Source organism: Oncorhynchus kisutch, linkage group LG12 (assembly GCF_002021735.2).
Source record: "Oncorhynchus kisutch isolate 150728-3 linkage group LG12, Okis_V2, whole genome shotgun sequence".
Lineage (NCBI taxonomy): Eukaryota > Metazoa > Chordata > Actinopteri > Salmoniformes > Salmonidae > Oncorhynchus > Oncorhynchus kisutch.
The window spans coordinates 48,727,925-48,741,663 of record NC_034185.2 but is presented as its reverse complement, the minus strand read 5'-3'; positions in this window follow the sequence as shown (position 1 = coordinate 48,741,663).

Sequence of the window (13,739 nt, the reverse complement as noted above, 5' to 3'; positions counted from 1 at the left end):
CGTCTGGCCACTCTACCATAAAGGCCTGATTGGTGGAGGTCTGCAGAGACGGTTGTACTTATGGAAGGTTCTCCCATCTCCACAGAAGAATGCTGGAACCCTGTCAGAGTGACCATCGGGTTCTCGGTCACCTCCCTGACCAAGGCCCTTCTCCCCCGATTGCTCAGTTTAGGCCGACGGCAAGGTCTAGGAAGAGTCTCGGTGGTTCCAAACTTCTATTTAAGAATGATGGAGGCCACTGTCTTCTTGGGGACCTTCAATGTTGCAGACATTTTTTTGTACCACTTTGCCTTGATACAATCCCGTCTCTGAGCTGTATTGACAATTCATTGCCTTGGTTTTTGCTCTGATATGCACTGTCAACTTATAGTTGAAGTCGGAAGTTCACATACACCCATTAAAAGTTGTTTCTCAACCACTCCACAAATTTCTTGTTAACTTCTCTAGGGTAGGTGAGACGCTAACGTCCCACCAGGCCAACATTCGGTGAAACTGCAGAGAGCTAACATTTTAATTACACCATTCATTGTATTCTTGTAAATATATCTTACATCATTTAAAAGATGAACGTCTTATTAATCCAGCCGCTGTGTCAGATTTCAAAAAGGTTTACTGCAAAAGTAAACATGAGATTTTCTGAGGACGGCGCCGCACACACACACAAGTATTACGAGCATTTTCCAACCAATCATTAGCGTCTCGAAAATCAGAAATAACAATAAAATGAATCACTTACCATTGAAGATCTTCTTCTGGTGGCAATGCCAAGTGTCCTAACTACACAGTGAATGTTCGTTTTGTTTGATAAAATTAAAAAACGAAACATTTGTAACCCGGTTGCGTCGGGATTTCCGTCTCATTTAACTTTGGACGAAGCGTTCATGGCAATTACACACACTAAACAAACTTCTATCCAGTCATGGTTGGTTTCATTGCAATCCTCTGGTTGTTACTAACACAACCATACATGAGGGTTATTTTCCCAGGAAGTTTTGACCAAAACAAAAACGATTTGAAGACACCAATCAATGACCTCAATGGTAGGACCGGGCTATCGTTGATTGACTGTATTTTGGCCCAATGACCACTGATCATCTTGAAATCTAGCTTCGAAGATAGCCAATGAGTTGAGGTAAACGGTAATATGCAATGGTTATACGTTCGAAGACCAGCCTTTGTTGTAAACTCTGGTGTAAAAGAGGTTCATTCACCATTGCAAATCCTACTTGACGGAGCCACGAGTGTTACGCATAGCAGTACATATTCAATAGCATTTTCAACAAGTTTATATATTTAAATTATGGCGAATAAATCGGGAAAAGCTAAAACAAAGTCTAGGTATACAGATTTAATCCAAATTATAGCGGAAATTGATCGAGACAGCGAGACCGAGTTTCTTCAGGAAGATGAATTTTTCAGCGAAGCTAGTTTTGACTCCCAGGTGGAAGAAATGTTTCTGCATGGCGAGGATGCCATGTTGGATTGGTCAATTGTAATGCTAATGTCAATGTTTGAAATGAATAAGAAATATTATTCATTTGAGATTATTTTTTAGATTTTCTTATTTTATTTGCAATATCTAAAGATATAATCTGTAATGAAATGTGTAAAGTACACATTGGCAATACTGTGTGTGTGTGTGATATATTTTTTACATTTATTTTACATTTATATGGAATGGAACAGCACTTCACCAGTGATTATGTTCCCTGTACTCTATATACATCTGTTTATTTTACGTGTTAATACAGGGTTCATACGTGAAAGCATTGTTACTGATTTTTTAAATATTTCACAGTGGCAGTGATTCTGATTATGAGCCGCCAATGTCTAGTTGTCCATCTCCCTCTGAAGCTGGTTCATCCAGCCAGACCCCCGCTGTCTCCGGCTCCACATCTCCCCGGCCATCTAGAGTTGTGAAGTCAGTGACAAAGAAGAGGAGGTGGGGAAGAGAGAAACCTGCAGACAGAGGGCCAGAGGGTTGTTGGCACTCTGTGTTAGAAGATGATGTGGAACCAAATCCACCAGTTTTTAGACCCAAAAGGCAGCCAGGACCTCCACTAGACATGACTCCAAAGTACAGCCCCCTTCAACTTTTTCAACTGTTTTTCACCTCGTCAGTTGTTGATTCCCTGGTGGCGAACACCAATAAGTATGGGGCTAAGAAGCAGGCAGGAAAGAAAGAGGCATGGAAGACCATTTCCATGTCAGACCTTTTCTGCTACTTTTCAATGGTCATTTACATGGGGCTGGTGAAGTTGAAAACTCTAAGGGACTACTGGAAAACATCAGCTCTCTATCAACTGCCTTTCCCCATGACTGTCATGTCTTCTAAAAGGTTTCTGACTATCTCACGGGCGCTTCACAACAATGACCCAGAAGTTGATGGGGAGAATGACAAGAAGAGAGGCACACCAAGGTTTGATAGGCTCTGTAAAATAAAACCTCTCTACCCCAGCATCATTGATGCCTGCAAGACTTATTTTCAGCCCGCCCAGAACCTGTCCATCGATGAGAGGATGGTAGCCTCAAAGGCCAGAATCAGCCTCAAACAATACATGCGTAACAAACCAACCAAATGGGGTTACAAGCTATTTGTTTTGGCTGATTCTGTGTGTGCCTACACTTGCAATTTTTTTGTTTATGAGGGGAAAAACTGTTTTGCTACCGGTAATGGACTGAGTTATGATTCCGTTATGGAGTTATTGCATTTTCAACTGCTGGGGAAGGGCTACAAACTTTTTGTGGACAACTTCTACACAAGCCCTACCCTGTTTACAGAGCTGAGGAAGAGGGAGGTGTGGGCTTGTGGCACCATTTTTACCAACAGGGAGGGATTTCCAAAGACCAAGGTGAACAACATGCCTAAGCGGGCTGAGTGGGGTACCATGCGATGGATCCGTGAAGATGGCCTGCAGTTTGTGAAGTTGATGGACACCAGAGAGGTGGTCATGTGCTCCAGTATCCACAAGTCCTTCAGTGGAGATCACGTCGTCAGGCGTGTGAAGGACAGTGCCGGGGCATAGACCACAAAAAATGTCCCCATTCCAGCTGCTGTGAAGGACTACAACAAGAGCATGGGAGGTGCAGACCTGTCAGATGCACTGATAAGATACTACAATGTTCTTCACAAGACCATGAAATGGTACAAAACATTTTTCTATCATTTCATTGACATTGCTGTGGTGAATTCCTTCATTCTCAAGAAGGAAATGGCCAAGAGCTGTGGACAGCCCCCCATCTCACAGCTAGCCTTCAGGGAGCTGCTCATTCAGGAGCTTGCTAGCTATAGCAAGTCCACTGCAGCACCTTCTGCTCCAACCAGTGGTGTTCACCTGCCCAGATTAATCTCTGCAGGCATGAATGTGCCTCAGGGCAAAAAGGGCACAGTAGGGAGACGTCGTTGTGCCCTTTGTCACAGGAAATGCCCCATCACCTGCACCACCTGTTCATTAAGCCTCTGCTTTACAGCAGAAAGAGACTACTATGGGCCATCGCACCAGCAGCACAATATTGTGTAGAGGACTGAGGGACTTCACAACATTGTAAATAGAAAATGTGTAAATAGTTACCCTTGTTATATGTTTGTTTATTATTATTTAATTATTTAATTATATTTTTCATATATATATTTTTTTGGGGGGGGGGTACATTTGGGTACATTTGTGTGGGACACCTGGGTGACTTCATGCTCAATGTCATGTAGCTCGCTCATTTTTGAAGTTATCTGTCTAAAACTTTGCTCAGCTATTTGTGCCATCTTATGTTCTTCATTCAAATCATCCACAGCATCCTATATGTATGTTTGGCTGTTCTTGGCCATTTGAAAGATGATGCAGCAACAATAAAAAACAGATAATGTATGTCTATTTCCTTGTATTTTATTCTACCAGATCTATTGTGTTATATTCTCCTACATTCAATTCACAGTTCCACAAAATTCAGTGTTTCCTTTCAAATGATACCAAGAATATGCATATCCTTGCTTCTGGGCCTGAGCTACAGGCAGTTAGATTAGGGAATGTCTTTAGGCAGAAATTGAGAAGAAGGGGTGGGGGGGGGGGGTACCCGAAAGAAGTTAACAAGCCATAGCTTTGGCAGGTTGGTTAGGACATCTACTTTGTGCATGACACAAGTATTTTTTTCAAAAATTGATTACAAACAGATAATTTCACTTATAATTAACTGTATCACAATTCCTGTGTGTCAGAAGTTTACGTACACTAAGGTGACTGTGCCTTTAAACAGCTTGAAAAATTCCAGAAAATAATATCATGGCTTTACAAGCTTCTGATAGGCTAATTGACATAATTTGAGTCAATTGGATGTGTAGCTGTGGATGTATTTCAAGGCCTACCTTCAAACTCAGTGCCTCTTTGATTGACATCCTGGGAAAATCAAAAGAAATCAGTCAATACCTCAGGAAAGAAAATTGTAGACCTCCACAAGTCTGGTTCATCCATGGGAGCAATTTTCAAATGCCTTAATGTACCACGTTCATCTGTACAAACTATAGTACGCAAGTATAAACACCATGGGACCACGCAGCCGTCATACCGCTCAGGAAGGAGACCTGTTCTGTCTCCTAGTGATGAACATATTTTGTTCTAGAAAAGTGCAAATCAATCCAAGAACAACAGCAAAGGACCTTGTGAGGATGCTGGAGAAAACAGGTACAAAAGTATCTATATCCACAGTAAAACAAGTCCTATGTCGATATAACCTGAAAGGTCGCTCAGCAAGGAAGATGCCACTGCTACAAACCGCCATAAAAAAGCCAGACGACAGTTTGCAAATGCACATGGGGACAAAGATTGTACTTTAGGAGAAATGTCCTCTGGTCTGATGAAACAAAAATATAATTGTTTGGCCATAATGACCATTGTTATGTTAGGAGGAAAAAGGGGGAGCTTAAAAGCCAAAGAACACCATACCATCAGTGAAGCACGGGGGTGGCAGCATCATGTTGTGGGGTTGCTTTGCTGCACGAGGGACTGGCACACTTCAAAAATAGATGGCATCATTATGTGGATATATTGAAGCAACATATCAGTCAGTCAGGAAATTAAAGCTTGGTCGCAAATGGGTTTCCAAATGGACAATGACCCCAAGCATACTTCCAAAGTTGTGGCAAAACGGCTTAAGGACAACGAAGTTAAGGTATTGGAGTGGCCATCACAAAGCCCTGACCTCAATACCATAGAACATTTGTGGGCAGGACTGAAAAATTGTGTGCGAGCTAGGAAACCTTCAAACCTGACTCAGTTACTGATTTGGGAAGCTTGTGGAAGGCTACCCGGAACATTTGACCCAAGTTAAACAATTTAAAGGCAATGCTACCAAATACTAATTGAGTGTTTGTAAACTCCTGACCAACTGGGAATGTGAATAAATAAATAAAAGCTGAAATAATTAATTCTCTCTACTATTATTCTTACATTTCACATTCTTAAAATAAAGTGGTGATCCTAACTGACCTAAAACAGATCATTTTTACTTGGATTAAATGTCAGGAATTTTGAAAAACTGAGTTTAAATGTATTTGGCTAAGGTGTACGTAAACTTCCGACTCATATATTATTGGATAGGCTGTCTTTTACATATTCACAGCTAAAGAATTGCAGTTTTCCACCCCCAAAAAATAAAAAGAGAGAACAGTTGAAGAAAAAATGTATGGGAAGCATTAGTGCTCTAGCATCAGAGTCTGTCTGCTCCTGGTGAAGGCATCCTTCTGGCAGCAAAGTTGGATGGTAGAGGCAGAATTGATGATGGTAATGGTTGTGGTGATTACAGAGTTCCATGCCAGTAATACTTTAGTAAATGTATCAAGCACAGTACTGGTTTTCCCCCCCATGACTTGCAGGAAAGCTACAGGAAATATTTATCTCATGAACACTGCTTTCTTATCGACTGAAACCGATCCGTTCCTCATTCCTATGGGTACAGAGTTGTTTTCAAGTCGTTGTTTTCACTGTCGGTAAGTCTCACAGGAAACAATAAGCACTTGTCTAGGAATATACAGTACCAGTATGGTGGCAAAATTGCAAGATTATGTTTTAATACTTTTATTGCATCAAATGGTTGTTTTATTTCAACAGAATAGAGTATTCTTAACTATTGTTTGTGTGTTCTACTGAGGGTGGGCCTCTGGGAGATAACACGGACAGGAGATTAACGATGTATTTTGGGAGATAAAACTTAAAGAGCATTCCAGAGCATGAGTCAATGTTTCTGTTCTCTTCTGTTATTTTTTAAACTATTTTCTACATTGTAGAACAATAGTGAAGACATCAAAACAACAACAAAATACATATGGAATAATGTAGTAACCAAAAAGGTGTTAAACAAATCAGAATACATTTTATATTTGAGATTCTTCAAAGTAGCCACCCTTTGCCTTGATGAGAGCATTGCACACTCTTGGTATTCTCTCAACCAGCTTCATGAGGTAGTCACTTGGAATGCTTGAAGGAGTTCCCACATATGCTGAGCACTTGTTGGCTGTTTTCCTTCACTCTGTGGACCAACATATTCCAAACCATCTCAATTGGGTTGAGGTCAGGTGATTATGGAGGCCAAGTCGTCTGATGCAGCTCTCCCCTTCTTGGTCAAGTAGCCCTTACAAAGCCGAGAGGTGTGTTTTGTGTCATTGTCCTGTTGAAAAACAAATTATGCTCCCACTAAACGCAAACCAGATGGGATGGCGTATCGCTGCACAATGCTGTAGTAGCCATGCTGGTTAAGTATTCCTTGAATTCTAAATAAATCACTGACAGTGTCACCAGCAAAGCACACCCACACCATCACACCTCCTCCTCCATGCTTCACAGTGGAAACCACAAATGCAAAGATCATCTGTTCACCTTCTTTGCATCTCACAGACACAGTGGTTGGAACCAAAAATCCGAAATTTGGACTGATCAGACCAAAGGACATATTTCCACCAGTCTAATGTCCATTGCTCATGTTTCTTGGCCTAAGAAAGTATTTTCTTCTTATTGGTGTTCTTTAGTAGTGGTTTCTTTGCAGCAACTTGACCATGAAAGCCTGATTCACGCAGTCTCCTCTGAACAGTTGATGTTGAGATCTGTCTGTGAATTGAACTCTGTGAAACATTTATTTGGGCTGCAATCTGAGGTGCAGTTAACTCTAATGTACTTATCTTCTGCAGCAGAGGTAACTGGATAAACTGCCTGTTCAGGGGCAGAACGCCAGATTTGTCAGCTCAGGGGTTTGAACTTGCAACCTTCCAGTTACTAGTCCAACACTCTAACCACTAGGCTACCCTGCTGCCCCATGTTGGCTCTGGCTGGGACACTCAAAGACATTCAGAGACTTGTTCCGAAGCCACTCCTGCTTTGTCTTAGCTGTGTGCGTGTCTGAGTTCCTGAGTGATCTGGAGCAGGTTTTCATCAAGGATCACTCTGTACTTTGCTACATTCATCTTTGCCTCAGTCCTGACTAATCTCCCAGTCCCTGCATCTGAAAAACATCCTACAGCATGACACTGAATGGTGCCAGGTTTCCTCCATAAGTGAAACTTGGCATTCAGGCAAAAGAGCTCAATCTTGTTTTCATCAGACCAGATTATCTTGTTTTTTAAGGTCTGAGAATCTTTAGGTGCCTTTTGGAAAACTACAAGTTGGCTGTGATGTGTATTTTAATGAGGAGTGGCTTCCGTCTGGCAGCTCTACCATAAAGGCCTGATTGGTTGAGTGCTGCAGAGATGGTTGTCCTTCTGGAAGGTTCTCCCATCTCCACAGAGGATCTCTGTTAGAGTGGCCATCGGGTTCTTCTCCCCGGATTGCTCAGTTTGGCTGGGTGGCCAGCTCTAGGAAGAGTCTTGGTGGTTCCAAACTTCTTCCATTTAAGAATGACATAGGCCACTGTATTCTTGGGGACCAGACATTTTTTGGTACATTTCCCCAGAACTTTGCCCCAACACAATCCTGTCTCGGAGCTCTACGGAAATGTCCTTCCCCCGCATGCCTTGGTTTTTGCTCTGACATGCACTGTCAACTGTGGGACCGTATATAAACAATTGTGTGCCTTTCCAAATCATGTCCTATCAATTGAAATTACCACAGGTGGACTCCGATCAAGTTGTAGAAACACCTCAAGTATGATCAATGGAAGCAGGATGCAACTGAGCTACATTTCTAGTCTCATAGCAAAGGGTCTGAATACTTATGTAATTAAGGTACTCTAAAAACCTTTTTTTCGCTTCGTGTAGATTGCTGAGGAAAAAATCATATTTAATCAATTTTTGAATTATACTTTCCGAAGGCACTGTATGTCATAAAAAGAACAGGTGTCACTCCTAGTCACTCCTAGTTGCTCAATGGTACAGTAGGCCTAGATGTGTAAGTTACAATATGGGAACCTTTTAATATGTTCTTAATGCCAGTAATAGTTAGTCTTGCTGACAACTAACTTGAAATCTTCCTAACCTGAGAGTCTGTAAAGGCTCGATTATGTTGTAGGCAAGGTGTGTTGATAATGAATGGGGCCGTGCTGTTTCAGTGATGGTCTTCTCTGTGTCTTTCTCACTCAAACACCCACATGGACAGCCACACACACAAGCCCCATAGCACTGCCCGATTCCAATACAACTGTTAGATTTTCAATACAACAAAATGTCTCAACCCCCCAGATAAAAATTGAAGCTTATGCCTTCTTCTGCACAAATACTGCACTAACAACGGGCTCCTGTCCAGACCAGTGTGTCCCAGCTCTCCTTCTCTGTGTACCACGTGAGTTGCGTCAGCCATGCTAAGTAATAGCGCCAATGACAACAAAAATATCCCCCGTTCATTCTCTTCTCTCTCCCTCCCCCTTTGTTCACCCCCCACCACTCCACCCTTCCCCCTCTCCATTGCTCTCTCCCCTCTACCCCCTTCTGTCTCTCACCCTCCTTCCCCCTCCAGCACTTTTCATTTCTCTCCCCCTCTCGCTCCTCTCTCCCTGTCCCTCTATCACCCTCCCCTCTCTCTCCCCTTCCCTCACTCTCCCTCTTTCTCTCTCTCCCTCCTCCATCTCCCTCCTTATTTCCGTGCCTCCCCCTCCTTTCATCTCTCGCTATCCCTCTCCCTCCTCTCTCTCACCCTGCACTTTATACACAGACAAACAAGACAGACAGACACAGACATTTTCAAGTCAATCTAAAAAAAAACAAATCTTCAGAATTCATTCAAGAATTCATAACAAGGCTCTTAGTTTCTAGAACTGCACAACCATTTTGTCCAATCAAAATACTTTCAAATTTACGATACCTGGTCACCCCCCCCGGTCACAAAAATGTATTGAAAAGATTACATTTAAAAAATGTCCCTATGACCCCCAGCTGCAATATGTATTTTTTTGGGGCGACACAAACAAAAAATAGCTCTGTCATTCTCATTGAAAGCAAGTGTTAGAAGCGGTAGATCTGTTCTATGCGCGTTATTTCTATGCTTCCTGTTCTTAAGTTTAGTTTTTGCTTCTTTAACTTTTTACACCAGCTTTAAACAGATGTAAATACAATATGTTTGGTTATGGAAAATACACTGCTCAAAAAAATTAAGGGAACACTAAAATAACACATCCTAGATCTGAATGAATTAAATATTCTATTTGTTACGGCTTTCTTCCGTCGAAGGAGAGTCGGACCAAAATGCAGCGTGGTTAATACGATACATCTTTAATGAAGACGATAGACGATAATACAAAACAACAAACGGAACGTGAAAACCTATACAGCCTATCTGGTGAAATACAAAACACTGAGACAGGAACAATCACCCACAAAACACACAGTGAAACCCAGGCTACCTAAATATGGTTCCCAATCAGAGACAACGAGAATCACCTGACTTTGATTGAGAACCGCCTCAGGCAGCCATAGACTATGCTAGACACCCCTACTCAGCCACAATCCCAATACCTACTAAAACCCCAATACATGAACACAACACAAAAAAAAAACATGTCACACCCTGGCCTGACCAAATAAATATAGAAAACACAAAATACTAAGACCAGGGCGTGACACTATTGAATACGTTTTTCTTTACATAGCTGAATCCGCTGACAACAAAATCACACAAAAATTATCAATGGAAATCAAATTTGTCAACCCATGGAGGTCTGGATTTGGAGTCACACTCAAAATTAAAGTGGAAAACCACACTACAGGCTGATCCAACTTTGATGTAATGTCCTTAAAACAAGTAAAAATGAGGCTCAGTAGTGTGTGTGGCCTCCACGTGCCTTTATGACGTCCCAACAATGCCTGGGCATGCTCCTGATGAGGTGGCGGATGGTCTCCTGAGGGATCTCCTCCCAGACCTGGACTAAAGCATCTGCCAACTCCTGGACAGTCTGTGGTGCAACGTGGCGTTGGTGGATGGAGCGAGACATTATGTCCCAGATGTGCTCAATTGAATTCAGGTCTGTGGAACGGGCGGGCCAGTCCATAGTATCAATGCCTTCCTCTTGCAGGAACTGCTGACACACTCCAGCCACATGAGGTCTAGCATTGTCTTGCATTAGGAGGTACCCAGGGCCAACCGCACCAGCATATGGTCTCACAAGGGGTCTGAGGATCTCATCTCAGTACCTAATGGCAGTCAGGCTACCTCTGGCGAGCACATGGAGGGCTGTGCGGCCCCCCAAAGAAATGCCACCCCACACCATGACTGACCCACCGCCAAACCGGTCATGCTGGAGGATGTTGCAGGCAGCAGAACGTTCTCCACGGTGTCTCCAGACTCTGTCATGTCTGTCACGTGCTCAGTGTGAACCTGCTTTCATCTGTGAAGATGAAAATCTTGCCAATCTTGGTGTTCTCTGGCAAATGCCAAACGTCCTGCACGGTGTTGGGCTGTAAGCACAACCCCCACCTGTGGACGTTGGGCCCTCATACCACCCACAGGGAGTCTGTTTCTGACCATTTGAGCAGACACATGCACATTTGTGGCCTGCTGGAGGTCATTTTGCAGGGCTCTGGCAGTGCTCCTCCTGCTCCTCCTTGCACAAAGGCGGAGGTAGCGGTCCTGCTGCTGGGTTGTTGCCCTCCTACGGCCTCCTCCACGTCTCCTGATGTACTGGCCTGTCTCCTGGTAGCGCCTCCATGCTCTGGACACTACGCTGACAGACACAGCAAACCTTCTTGCCACAGCTCGCATTGATGTGCCATCCTGGATGAGATGCACTACCTGAGCTACTTGTGTGGGTTGTATGTTACCACTAGAGTGAAAGCACCGCCAGCATTCAAAAGTGACCAAAACATCAGCCAGGAAGCATAGGAATGGAGGATCTGTGGTCACCCCCTGCAGAACCACTCCTTTATTGGGGGTGTCTTACAAATTGCCTATAATTTCCACCTGTTGTCTATTCCATTTGCACAACAGCATGTGAAATGTATTGTCAATCAGTGGACAGTTTGATTTCACAGAAGTGTGATTGACTTGGAGTTACATTGTGTTGTTCAAGTGTTCCCCTTATTTTTTTTGAGCAGTGTATATTTAACAGTGGTTTAGATGGCACAATGATTGTCTACACTAAACTTGCTTGTTTTGTCACATAAACAGGAAGCTGAACCTCCAAACAGGGCATCCCTATAAGGTCACGATTGGATGTGTGCCAGGATGGATAGCTAGTCAACGGGGATCACAATAAACAGGGGTGATATGGTTTTTTGAGGGCTGTATGTAATGCTTTTCTATGGAGGAACGCCTTGTTGTCTGTGGGACCAAGTTTTCACTGTGAAGAGTTCATTTCCCATGTTCAGATTTAGGCTTGCGTTCATCGGGAGAGTCTGCTGAACGATCCCATGCATGTTTTGTTTCTAGCCTCAACCATTCTGCCGATGTCACTCAAACGCACATTAGACTCTAGGTCAGGCTTCAAGTGTGCCCTACCTACCTACCATGTAGTGGGTGGAGGGGAACGTTAATTGTTAATTAGGTTAACACAGAGTCTAAGCCATGTCTAAACCGGGGTGGGGGGGTTTCTTCTAAGCTATTTGGAATTGTTTTAAAAAGGTCATACCAAGGATCATTTGAATTTTAAGACCCCTTGGCATATAACAAAAAAATACATACATTTTTTTATAAAATATGATTTGGGGCCTTTGGGGCTATTAGTCTTGGTCTTTTTGTAAATGTGTATAATTTTTATGGAACTACCACATGTGCCAATCTCATTTAAAATCAAACTATTAGAGATACACATAGTTTTTTCACTCACCATGCGTCATTTGTGTAATGGTCATGTTAGGTGTCATTTTTTGGGATGTGAGCACTCAGTTTGTTTGTTTGACCTGATGAAGATCTGTTGCAGGTCAAAACATTGTCAATAAAGTGGTGAATTGGGAGCTTTGACAGTGTGCGGGCCTTCTTGTTATTTACTGCTATTAGCCCATACAAACGCGTTGAATAACAGATTTACGACAAGGAACGACAGATAGGCCCAAAAATGATCTAACAGAGGTGTCTGTCATATATCTGGAAGCATGAGAAACATCAGTAAACATTTGTAATTAACCTCTTATTTTTGGCACTAAACAGTCTCCATATACAGTGCATTCGGAAAGTATTCAGATGCCTAGAGTTTTTCCACATTTTGATAAATCACAGCATTATTCTACATTTGATTAAATAAAAAATAAAAAAATGAAACTTTTGCAAATGTATAAACAAAAACATTTGAAAATCCTTATTTACCTATGGATTCAGACCCTTTGCTATGAGACTAGAAATTTAGCTCAGGTGCATCCTGTTTCCATTGATCATCCTTGAGATGTTTATATCACTTGATTGGAGTCCACTTCTGGTAAATTCAATTGATAGGACTTGATTTGGAAAGGCACACACCTGTCAGTATACGGTAACACAGTTGACTGTGCATGTCAGAGCAAAAACCAAGCCATGAGGTGGAAGGAATTGTCTGTAGAGCTCCTAGACATGATTGTGTTGAGGCACCTATCAAAAAATGTCTGCAGCACTGAAGTAACCCAAGAACACAGTGGCCTCCATCATTCTTAAATGGAAGAAGTTTGGAACCACCAAGACTCTTCCTAGACCTGGCCATCCGGCCAAACTGAGCAATCCGTGGAGAAGGGCCTTGGTCAGGGGGGTGACCAAGAACCCAATGGTCAGTCTGACAGAGCTCCAGAGTTCCTCTGTGGAGATGGGAGAACATTCCAGGTTTGACAACAATCTCTGCAGCACACCACCAATCAGGTCTTTATGGTAGAGTGGCCAGATGGATGCCACTCTTCACTAAAAGGCACAAGACAGCACACTTGGAGTTTGCCAAAAGGCACCTAAAAATATCTCAGACCATGAGAAACAAGATTCTCTGGTCTGATGAAACCAGGATTTAACTCTTTGGCCTGAATGTCATGTATCCCTACGGTGAAGCATGGCAGTGACAGCATTATGCTGTGGGACTGTTTACCAGGGTCTAGGCCTGGGAGACTAGTTAGGAGCGAGGGAAAGATGAACAGAGTAAAGTACAGAGAGTTCATTGCTGAAAACCTGCTCCAGAGCGCCGTTATTCCCTTTCCAACAGGACAAAAACCCTAAGCACAAAGCCAAGACAACGCAGGAGTGGCTTATAGACAAGTCTCTGAATGTCCTTGAGTGGCCTAGACAGATCCTGGACTTGAACCCTGTCGAACATCTCTGGAGAGATCTGAAAATAGCTGTGCAGCGACAGTCCCCATCCAACCTGACAGAGCTTGAGAGGATCTGCAG